Raw genomic sequence first — 12,847 nt, 5'->3', positions numbered from 1 at the left:
TGAAGCAACGGCTAACGTCAGCACCAGTATTAATCATTCCAGACTCCAACAAATCTTTTGAGGTGTACTGTGATGCGTCATATCAAGGTTTGGGGTGCGTCCTAATGCAAGGAAGGAGACCTGTAGCTTATGCATCTAGGCAGCTAAAGGCGCATGAGAAGAACTACCCAACGCATGACATAGAACTTGCAGCAGTAGTATTTGCATTAAAGACATGGAGACACTACCTCTATGGGGCAAGTTTCCAAGTTTTTAGTGACCATAAGAGTCTAAAGTATTTGTTCGATCAAAAGGAGCTGAACATGCGACAAAGAAGATGGATGGAATATATGAAGGACTATGACTTCGAGCTTTTATATCACCCAGGAAAAGCCAATGTGGTGGCAGATGCATTGAGTAGGAGACAAGCTCAGATAACAACACTGATGGTGAAGGAATTAGAACTGTTAGAAAAGTTACGTGATATGAACTTGGGGTTGCAGTTAACCCGAGATCATATATGGTGTGGTCATTTAGTAATCACTAGTGACTTCTTAGAACAAGTGAAGGTTGAGCAGTCAATGGATCAAGAGTTGCAGCAAAGGATCAGGTTGTTGGACACCGATCAAGCCAGGGAGTTCGTTCTAAGTAAAGATGGCATTCTTCGATTTAAGAACAGAGTGTGTATACCTGCAAAGAGTGAATTGAAACATTTAATTTTGGATGAAGGCCATAAAAGTCGTCTTAGCATACATCCAGGTATGACTAAGATGTATAAGGACCTGAAAGAGTCATTTTGGTGGAATGGAATGAAGAGGGATGTGGCCGAGTTTGTAGCAGCCTGCTTGGTGTGTCAAAAGGCAAAAGTGGAGCATCAAAAACCGGGAGGGATGTTACGACAGTTAGACATTCCTCAATGGAAGTGGGATAGTATCTCGATGGACTTTGTAACACATTTACCAAAATCATCAAAAGGTCACGATTCTATCTGGGTTATCGTTGATAGACTAACCAAGAGCGCTCACTTTTTGCCCATTAATCAATGTATGTCACTAGAAAAGCTGACGGAGTTATACATCGGGGAAGTAGTGAGGTTGCATGGCATACCTACAAGCATTGTGTCAGACAGAGATCCAAGGTTTACTTCAAGGTTTTGGCAGACGCTACAGAAGGCTCTGGGAACACAGTTGAGGATGAGTTCGGCTTATCATCCTCAGACTGATGGTCAAACAGAAAGAACTATTCAGTCTTTGGAGGATTTGCTAAGAACTTGTGTATTAGACCATCTTGGAAGTTGGAATGAGATACTACCATTAGTAGAATTTACTTACAACAACAGTTATCATTCCAGTATTGGTATGCCACCCTATGAAGCTTTATATGGAAGAAGATGTAGGACCCCGTTGTGTTGGTTTCAAGATGGGGAAGCACTGACAGTGGGACCCGAGCTATTACAGCGAACCACAGAAAAAATAAAATTAATCCAAGATCGGATGAAAGCAACTCAAAGTAGACAAAAGTCATATGCCGACAAAAGAAGAAGACCGTTAGAATTTGAAGAAGGAGATCACGTATTCTTACGAGTAACACCAACTACAGGAGTCGGGAGAGCTATCAAGATGAGGAAGCTGACACCAAAATTTCTCGGACCGTATCAAATTCTCAAAAAGATTGGGCCAGTGGCTTATGAGATAGCATTACCACCTCGATTGGCAAAATTGCATAACGTTTTTCATGTATCCCAACTGAGGAAGTATATTCCAGATCCAAAGCATGTGTTAGAAGTTGATGAAATCCAGGTCAAGGAAAATTTAACAATGGACGTTGGACCAGTGCGTATACTAGATGTTCAAATGAAAAAGCTAAGAGGAAAGGATATTCGGACGGTAAAGGTACTTTGGAATGAAGACACATAGGAAATGACTTGGGAATTGGAAGAATTTATGATAAAGGAATATCCATATCTCTTTTGTAAGTAGTGTTTTGTTAAAAAGTCTTTTATTAAATAGATATTTTTCGAGGGCGAAAATAATTGTTGTTGGGGAGAATGTAAGACCCATAAAAAAAAATATATATATATTTCTAATAGTAATTTTTAGCATTTTATTAGTAATAATAATTTTAATGGATAGAAAAATGTAAATTTTTGGATATAAAATTATAGTAATTCTAGAGGGAGAACTTCAAAATTTTGATAACTTATTTAGGATTTTTTTAGAAAAGTGAATAGTGAATAGTAAATAGTAAATAGTAAATAGTAAATAGTGAATAGTGAATAGTGAATAGTGAATGGTTAAAAAAAAAATATTAAAATAAATTGTGAAGAGAACACTCCACGTAGAATTAATCATTCAGAGATAAGAATGGTGAATAAAAAATAATTTTTGAATAGTAAAAATGAATAGTAAAAGTGAATAGTAGAAAATGAATAGTAAAAATGAATAGTAAAATTTTTGGCTATAAATAGCCAAGGGGGGAGGCTGAAGATTTACACCAAAATTCTAGAGAAATTGTGAGAGAAGAGAGTTGGAGGAAATTCTAGTTGAAGAGGGGAAATTCTGGAAGTTTCCGGAGAACGGTTTGAGAAGAGGAAACTAAGTCTGGAATAGAGGTAAGGGGAGCTAACTTTGAGTAATTCCTTTTATATTATCTTGAGTCTTGAATATGCTATATTTTGCTTTTGTTTGATCTTAAATCTTGAATATGAAATATTTTGTTTATGTATGATCTTGAATTTAAATGAGAGTATGCTTTTGTGTTGATATCCGAGTGTGATAGTTGTAAATTGTGATGTTGAATATGTTATGCCATTTGTATGTTATTAGTTGTTTATTTTTGTAATTTGGAAGGATTAGAAATTGTCTAACCGGCTCTGCCAGATTCAATTTCTTGTTTCCCCAAACATTTTATTGTTTTCCTTATTTATTTTTATTGTAGTTTGGAAGGATTAGAAATTGTCTAACCGGCTCTGCCAGATTCAATTTCTTGATTCCCCAAATTTTTTTATTTCTTTCCTTACTTATTTTATTACATTTTTGGAAGGATTAGAAGTTGTCTAACCGGCTCTGCCAGATTCAACTTCTTGTTTCCCCAAACTATTTATTGCTTTACTTATTTATTTTATTGCAATTTTTGGAAGGATTAGAAGTTGTCTAACCGGCTCTGCCAGATTCAACTTCTTATTTCCCCAGACATGTATTGTTCTTGTTATTTAATTATATTGTATTGTTGGATGGATTAGAAGTTGTCTAACCGGCTCTGCCAGATTCAACTTCTTGTTTCCCCATAAAATTTTATATTAAGATTATTTTTATGATTATCAAATATTGTATTCTTCTATGACCATTTATAGTAATATTTTATTATTGTTAATTATTTATAATTATCTTGTATGAATTCTATTATGGATGTTTATTGTGATGAATTTATTGAATGAGTTTGTTGGCTGAAATTGATCTTGTTGGAAGGTTTGGAGAAAGGGTTCTGTAATAACTTGTATATGGGTATTAAATATACAGATACTGTTTGAGGTTGTTGTGAGAGGAAGTAAAATATTAAAATTAGGTATTTTAGATTTAGAGCATAAGAGAACAAGGTAGATAAATTAAATAAATAAATTGTAAATTATTAAGGGCCTCCCTTTGTTGGTAGGATAGAGGAACCTTAAAAACCTGAGTTGGCACATCCCTGATCATAGAGCAGCCCTGACCTGGTCCAGTCAGTTGTGACTAGTCATATGTGCTGGCGTCGAAGGTGAGTTTGATGCGTTCAGACATCTGGGTCCTCTCCGGTGACCAATTGGGGTAAAGAAAGATCTCTAATAGGATGAAAATAAAATAAAATAAGTCAATTGTAGATGCATAACGTTATCATGGTAAAAACTTCATATATATTTTATTTGTTATTACATTGAGCCCAGACTTTATTATGTAGTTCCTAAGATATGTTGATATATTTTTATTGATCCATAATCTTTGTTTGGTGAAAATATGTTGAGTTATACTCGTTATGGGCAAAATGAGTTTATAATATGAAGCATGATATTTGGCAATATGTTTAATTTATTGATACCAAAACGGGTTATTATGAATTCATGATTAAAGAATGAACATGATTGAGTTAGGTGGATAAGAGGGTATGAATTGTTGGTTTTATGAAATGTTGGGGTGGATATGAGAAATTCATTACTTATGAAATGATGTTACTACCGGGAGTAGTATGATCGAGTTATACCATGAGAGTTTGGTATGAACAAAGTAACATTGAGGTTTATAGAAGCAGGCAGAGAGGGGTCTGACCATAAGGCTTCAGAAAGTAAGACATAGTATATAAGTGAGGCTTAAGGAAGCAGGTAGAGAGCGGTCTGACCATAAGGCTTCATGAGTAAGCATGGTACACTTGTAAGATTTATGGGAATGAGGAAGATGATTTTGATAATGATGAATTAATGACATCGGAATAATGATATTTTATCAACTGCAAAAATACATGATTACAATATTTTTATTACAAGTTTAATGATTTTATGATATGGTTGGCTTACCCTTATTTGTTTGTACTATGATCATATAACTCATGTTATATGTGATTAGATAATGTTGCAGATGCGGTTGAAAAAGCTTAGAGATGAGAAAGATGCGGGGAAAAACTTTCAGGAATTTTTGTAAAAAGAATAAATTTGTATTGGGAAGATTATGTTGTGTAAAACTTATAAGTTGAAATTTCAATGGTGAAGACTATATTGTTTAAAGTTTGTATGTTTGGTATTGTACTTTGGAGTAATTGAAATAAAGTTTGATTGTTTATATGAGATATTAAATTAATTTAGTCTCTACTATCAGTAATACCCTTTAAAATATTTGGGTGTTACAAGATACATGGAACACCGGATGCAAGTTTGCTAACTAGGGTGGCATGGCTATCTCATAAGCTACCGGTCCTATACGTCGTAGGATCTGATAGGGGCCAAGATACTTAGGAGACAACTTCCTAGCCCGAATTGCTCTCCCTACACTAGTAGTCGGAGTCACTCAGAGAAACACATGGTCCCCAGCTACAAACTCCAACGGCCTGCGCCTCTGATCAGCATAGGATTTCTGCCTATTTTGAGATGCCCGCATCCTCGCTTGTATGAGCTTTACTTTCTCTGTAGTTTTTTGAACTATCTCTGGCCCTGTTAACACATACTCTCCTTCCTGAAACCAACATAAAGGTGTTCTACAACGTCTCCCATACAGGGCTTCAAACGGAGCCATACCGATACTGGCTTGATAGCTGTTGTTGTAAGTGAACTCAACCAGTGGCAATATCTCATCCCATACCCCTAGGTGGTCCAAAATACAAGTCCTTAACAAATCTTCAAGCGATTGGATCGTCCGCTCAGACTGTCCATCTGTTTGGGGATGATAAGCCGAGCTCATCTGAAGTCTGCTTCCCATCTCACTCTGAAGAGTCTGCCAAAACCTGGATGTGAACCTCGGGTCTCTATCTGATATAATACTCGAAGGCACCCCATGCAATCTCACTATCTTCTTAACATACAGTTGCGCCAACCTTGCCATAGACATCCTCAAATCAATTGCCAAGAAGTGGGCACTCTTGGTCAATCGGTCCACTATTACCCATATTGCATCATGTCTTCGGACAGTGCGTGGCAAATGAGTAACAAAATCCATAGCAATGCTATCCCATTTCCATTCTGGAATCTCTAATGGTTGCAACAAACCTCCCGGTCTCTGATGTTCGATCTTAGCCTTCTGACACGTTAAACATGACGCAACAAATTGAGCTACATCTCTCTTCATACCGGACCACCAAAAAGACTCCTTGAGGTCTTGATACATTTTAGTCATGCCAGGATGCATGCTAAAACGGCTTTTATGACCTTCCTCAAGGATTAACCTCTTTATTTCAGAATTGCTAGGGATACAAACTCTGCCTTTGAACCTTAAGATTCCATCAGCCCCCAAGACAAAATCTTTTCCTTGCTCAGTCCCAATTAAACTGGAGGACGTTTGGAGCTCAACATCCTTTGACTGCTCTTCTTTAATACGCTTCAACAAGTCATTGGACACCACCAAATTACTGCATCTGATGTTGTCAGCTTCAAATTCTACCTGCAACCTCAAATCTCTGAAGCTTTTTACCAACTTTAGCTCTCTGATCATTAAGGCTGAAATATGCACTGACTTCCTGCTTAATGCATCCGCCACCACGTTAGCCTTCCCAGGGTGATAAAGGAGATCAAAGTCAAAATCTTTAAGAAACTCCATCCATCGCCTTTGCCTCATGTTAAGCTCTTTCTGATCAAAGAGATATTTCAGGCTCTTATGATCACTGAATACCTGAAATTGCGCGCCATACAAGTAGTGTCTCCAAATCTTCAAAGCAAAGACAACTGCAGCCAACTCTAAGTCATGAGTGGGGTAATTCTTCTCATGAACCTTGAGTTGTCTCGATGCATATGCCACTACTTTCTTCTCCTGCATCAGTACACACCCTAATCCCTGATGAGAGGCATCACAAAAAACCTCAAAAGGTTTACCCGTGTCAGGGATAACCAAAACTGGTGCACTAGTCAATATGTTCTTTAGCTCTAGGAAGCTAGTCTCGCAACGATCTGTCCAAACAAAAGGTTGATCCTTCCTAGTTAGTTGTGTCAACGGCGCGACAATCCGAGAGAAACTTTCAATAAAACGGCGATAGTAGCCCGCCAAACCCACAAAGCTTCTTACTTCAGTCACCGTATTAGGTCTCTCCCACTGAAGTACTGCTTGCACTTTAGCGGGATCAACAGAAATTCCTCCGGCTGAAATCACGTGACCCAGAAAAGGGATCTCTTTCATCCAAAACTCACACTTACACATCTTGGCATATAACTTTTTCTCTCTCAACACTTCGAGTACTGACCTAAGGTGATCTTCATGCTCTTCTCGAGTCTTAGAATAAACAAGTATGTCATCTATAAAGACAATAACGAACTTGTCTAAGAACGGTCTGAAAATCCTATTCATGTAGTCCATGAAAATGGCAGGAGCATTAGTCACACCAAAAGGCATAACTACGTACTCATAATGGCCATATCTAGATCTGAACGCTGTCTTCTACACATCATCTGTTTTCACCAAGATTTGATGATAGCCGGACCTAAGATCAATCTTAGAGAATACGGTAGCCCCATATAACTGATCCATCAAATCATCTATCCTCGGCAACGGATACTTATTCTTGATTGTCAACTTATTCAATTGCCTGTAATCAATACACAACCTGGAGCTACCATCCTTCTTCTTCACTAACAACACAGGCGCACCCCACGGCGAAGCACTTGGTCGGATAAACTGTTTCTCTAACAGCTCTTCAATCTGCTTCTTCAACTCAGCCAATTCAGTTGGAGCCATCCGATAAGGGGCTATAGATACTGGCCCTGCTCCTGAGACCAGATCAATAGAAAACTCCACTTCTCGCGGAGGAGGTAAACCAGGAACTTCTTCCGGAAAAACATCCAAGAAGTCGTTTACCACTAAGAAGTCTACACTCTGATTCTTTTGAGACAAATGATCTGACTCCTGAGTTGCGTCCATATGCGTCATAACCAAGAAACAACAAGCACCTTTCCTGATATCTTGCTTCAGCACGCCTAACGACAAAGACATATCTTCATTTTTACTAGGAAATATCAACTGCTTGTTACCACAGTCGATAAGTATGCGATTGGAAGATAGCCAATCCATACCCAAAATTACTTCTAGCCCTTGCAAAGGTAAACAAATAAGGTTTGCTCTGAACCTTCGTCCCTCTACTACAATAGGACATCTGGAGCACACTTTAGATGTCCTAATTAACCCTGCTGCTGGTGTGGACACCACCAGATCACACGAAAGTTCCCCCACAGTTAAACCCAATCTCTCAACACACGCCTCAGACACAAAAGAATGCGTCGCCCCCGAGTCAAACAATGCCACACAAGAATTCTCAAATAATAAACAACTACTGACAATCAGGTTACCTGCGTTGGCTGCCTCAGCCCCGGTCAAAGCATAAACTCGCCCCGTGGCCTGTGGTCTGGCACCACCCCTCTGAACAGATCTCTCAGCACGGTGTATATGTGGTCCAGTCCTCTTGACGGTAGGACAATCTCTAGCATAATGACCCTCACCTCTGCAGATGTTACACCTCCGATAACCGCTCATCTGAGGGCAGACAGACTGTAGATGGGGTCCACCACACCTGTAGCATCTCAAGGGGCTAGCAAAACTGGATTGCCCTGATAATTGAGAGGAAGAACCCCTAGACCCAGAGGAAATAGGTCTAGAGAAAGGGGTACTCCTAGAAATGGAGCCTTCCCTAGATATCATAGGCCCACCAACCCTCAGTGGTTGGCTCTGTTGTTTCTGAGGTCCCTCGGATTCCTTCTTAGTCTTCTCCATGTCACGAGCCATCTCCACCAGAGCAGGAAATTCTCTGATACGTAACCCCTTCACAAGTAGCTTGATATCACCTCTCAAGCCGTTTTCGAATTTCCTACATTGCCACTCTTCATCTACCGCCATAGTGTTGAAGCGGAGCAGATGTTTGAAACGATCAGCATAATCTGATACTGTTTTGTTGCCCTGTACTAGCTCCAGAAATTCCACTTCTTTGGCATATCTGACACTGTCAGGGAAATACTCAGTGTAGAACTTAACCCTAAATAGCTCCCAAGTAATAGGAATCTCACTCCTTTCCAATATCATCCTCATGCTGCTCCACCAGTGGCCAGCTTCCCCGGTCAATAGATACTGGGTGTAGGCCAGTTTCTTCTCATCAGGACACCCTTTAGCCTCATAGATTCTTTCCATGTCCCTAAACCAATGATCAGCTTCGTCAGGGCTACATTTTCCAGTGAATCGGGCTGGATGATGTTGGAGAAAGCTTTCCAAACTCCATTCTTGCGTAAGAATAACCATGGAAGAAACACTTGGAGGAGTCCTAGCATTAGTCAACACATCCATGAACTGCCTTTGAGTATTTTCAGATGATCCTCTAGCATTCTCAGCCGATAATCTAGCAGCTTCCAAATTTTGTAATGCAATAGTGTTCTGCTGAACCAATGAAGCATTCTGCCGTTGCAATGCTTGAAGCACCGCATTCAACATCTGATTAGAGTTAGACGGATCAACATCTGAGGAGGGAGGAGATCTAGATGACATTTTCTGTTCACACAGAGAAAAAGTCTATTAATCCCGACTCGAAGAAACTTTTATAACTTCTTACACAATGACCAGAAAACACAATTGCAGACAGTGCACACCCACAACCTACATGTTTCTAAGAAAGAACTGCTCTGATACCATAAATGTAACATCCCGATTATGTACGTCATGCATATATAATAAAGACGTCATCATGCATAATATAGGAAAGCAGTCAAGAGTTAATTCAGGATTATAGTCATCCTTAGAATAGTGGGGAAATCACGACTAGAGTATTAGGATTTCTCCATGAGAATTACAGAGAATTTAAAACTTAAATCACACACGAGTTCTTCCAAACATTAAGAATTCACGAAATAAGACTAGTTATTCTGAGCTGCAACACTGCCGTCTTCATCAAGAGTTGCTCCCAAAGTATCCTCCTCACCATCTGCTCCCATCCAAGTGGATGATCATCGCCAAAGAACATACACAAGCAAATACAAACAAGCAAGGGTGAGCTAGATATAAAAAGCATGTTATAAAATTTCACACGACATGCAAAAGTCATCCAAACCTAGTAAACTCACATCACTAGACTTATTACTTTATACCCCGACTTGTTGCTTTATAAACCGACTCGTCCGGACTAGAATGATTGCCGAGCTATGGTGGGTCGTGCACTCGTGGTGGCCTCTACTGCTTTGCAAAGTCATTGCCAATGGGTTTCACCCTACCACACTCACGAGGTTAGTCTGTTATCACTCACCTTGGAGCATACTGGAAGCCTCCAAGACTAGGACCTCCTGCTACTCCTCACCACATGAATCAATCCTCTCTAATTGAGAATGACAGACCATTGGAGTTTCAGGATAACCCCCAAGACTGAGCTCCCATGCAAATCATCCCACACACAATAAGGGCACCACCATGTATCCTCTCCTTGAAGATCATGGAATTACGTCCAATAAAATAGGGCACCACCATGTAATCTCCCTTGAGATTCATGGAATTACGTCCATGAATTATAGTGTTACTTTGAACCTTAACCCAAGTCATGAATAACCAGAAAGTACCGTAGTATCACAGTAAATCCAACATACCTCATACTTTTCTCATAATTCACATCACAGTATATATATATATATATTCCAAACATTTTACACATAATTCAATTAAGAGAGAAATAAACTTAAAACGCAAAATTACTATTTGGACGAACGTTATTCGCCGAACGGTACTAAATCAATTCCTGACCGAACGCTACACTCACCAGGACGAACGCTCAATATATTACTTAAGGACGAACGCTCAACATATAACTTAAGGACGAACGCTCAACAACAGGCCGAACGCTCAACAACAGGCCGAAAACTTCTTTTGACGAACGCTACGGGACAAACGCTCAACAACAGGTCGAACACTTCTTACCGAATACCATATTATATTTAAAAACTTCTTAGGACGAACGCTAAGATTGAGACTTAGGCCGAACGCTCATCATCAAACCCTAAGAATTTCCACCTTAAGACCGAACGCTCACTCAGATTGAAGGACGAACGTCACACTCAAATTGAAGGACGAACGCTACACTCACCAGGACGAACACTCAACAACAGGTCGATCCGGACGAACGCTCATAACAAAAACCGAACGTTCAGAATTTGGTTATTTTGGACGAACGTTCAGAAAATACCGAACGTTCAGAGTTTGGTTGGGCGAACGTTCAGAAAATACCGAACGTTCAGAAATTTGGTCGAGCCATTTGGACGAGCGTCCAATTGGGCTCATCAAATTGGACGAACGCGCGTTTCTGCAGAAAATTTTGCCAATTTAGTTTAATGAGACATACACAACCGTTTAATCAAGAAACTACATATAGCCGTTAACAAAAATATATAGAAGACAACACAATGCGGCACGAAAAGCTCTACTGCAAAGTAAAGGTTGTGTGTTTTGAATAATTAATTTAATTAATTTGATTTCAATAAAAAAGATAGGATTTCAATAATTAATTTAATTAAGCTTATTTCAATAAAAAAAAAGTGGGTTGATGAGCCAACCCGGCTCACCACGGGTTTAACCCGGGTGAACCGGGTTCTTAGCGAGCCGGGTCAAAATTGGCTCGCATCAAAATTTTTACATTTTTTTTCAACCCAACCCGGTTCAAACCTATGGTGAGTCGAGTTGACTCACGAGTTTCAACCCATTTTGACAACACTATTAAAAAGTTTATAATTTTAAAATAATTATTAAACTAAATTGGATTAGAGAGAAAACATGTGATACTGGCGTACGTGTATCCCAAATTTCTTTCTTTTATCCTTCTCTCAAATTTATTCCTCTCTTCTCTCTAACTTTTCTCTCTCATATCTCATTTATTTCAAAATATGATTATATCTGGTTGTAATTTAAGACCTACGCAACATTTTTATTTTATCACATCTTCAAAGTAAATTTCTATTTACTTTATTTTTTTTTCTTTGAAGTTTCTTATATTATCAATTTCGGTGGAATTAGTTGAAGAAACTGATCATCTCAATTTATTTTATCATATACTAAAATTATGTTATGTTAGGATAATTTGTTCTAGATCCAGTTGTGAGAAACCTATTGTTTATATTTCAAAATTGGTTATGAGGATAATATTTTCAAATAAGAGAAGCTATTATGTTTCAATAAAACCTTGAGTTAGATGATCGGGATATAAGGGTGTCATGGTCATCGTACCTAATAATTGTTAAAAATCTCTTTGTATATCTAGGTAGTTTATTATGATGATTTATGAATGAGAGAACTAGTTTACTTGTTCCATATGTGATATGGTACTGAAATGAAATATATAGTACAAGGATGATCTGATTACCATGTTTGATTTGAGAAATGTAGTTTTTGATGATGAAACTTGGTGTTGTAAAAATCTTGTAACATCTCAATATCTCACACTTGATATTACATAAATAATATGAAAACTGTAACATTTCTACAGCCATTCATTTTGGAAATATAAAATATTTCACATTAATTACATATTTTAAACTCAGATTTCAACTTAAAGATAACCCGAGTTTTTCTTTACTATCCTTCCTCCTCCATCTTCACTTGTACTGGATTACACGACACTCCCTCATCTACTCCCGTATAACGAATTATACGATCATCGTACATACCCAAACACAAACAAGTAGGGTGAGCTAATATGCAACAATTCATTTATAAAACATGCATAATTGCTTTGATACTAACATCATATAATAATTATGTCATACACCCTCATACCATCATACCATAATTCTTATTAGACACTCGTCCCACAATACCCAATAAACACCACAATACCTAATAGACACTCATCCGGATGATACGTTGATGAGCGGTCACGGGAGGTTATGCACTTGTGATGACTTCTACTTTTTCTTACAAATATACTTCCAAAATACTCCATACCATTCACAAGGTAAATCCTTAACACTATGTCCAAAACCGGCACATAGACCAGGACCTCCTGCTCCTCTCACCACATAATTCATCCCTCTCTACTTGAGACTAGATGATTATTAGAGTATCAGGATAACCTCCAACTACGGGACCCTCAACATCAACATATACACAATTACCACATCATTACAGAATCTCTCCACGAGATTCATACAACGCTCACATTCCTCAACTCATATTATACCATTACGAAATTT

The 12,847-nt window shown here is 38.4% G+C and overlaps 1 pseudogene; it reads right to left on the bottom strand.

The window, feature by feature from the left end:
* Positions 1-5,009: 5,009 nt before the first annotated feature.
* On the bottom strand, positions 5,010-9,170 carry LOC128193798 (uncharacterized; annotated as a pseudogene).
* Positions 9,171-12,847: the final 3,677 nt, after the last annotated feature.

Source organism: Vigna angularis, chromosome 8 (genome assembly GCF_016808095.1).
Source record: "Vigna angularis cultivar LongXiaoDou No.4 chromosome 8, ASM1680809v1, whole genome shotgun sequence".
In the NCBI taxonomy this organism is placed as follows: domain Eukaryota; kingdom Viridiplantae; phylum Streptophyta; class Magnoliopsida; order Fabales; family Fabaceae; genus Vigna; species Vigna angularis.
This window is presented reverse-complemented; position numbering and strand designations above follow the sequence as displayed.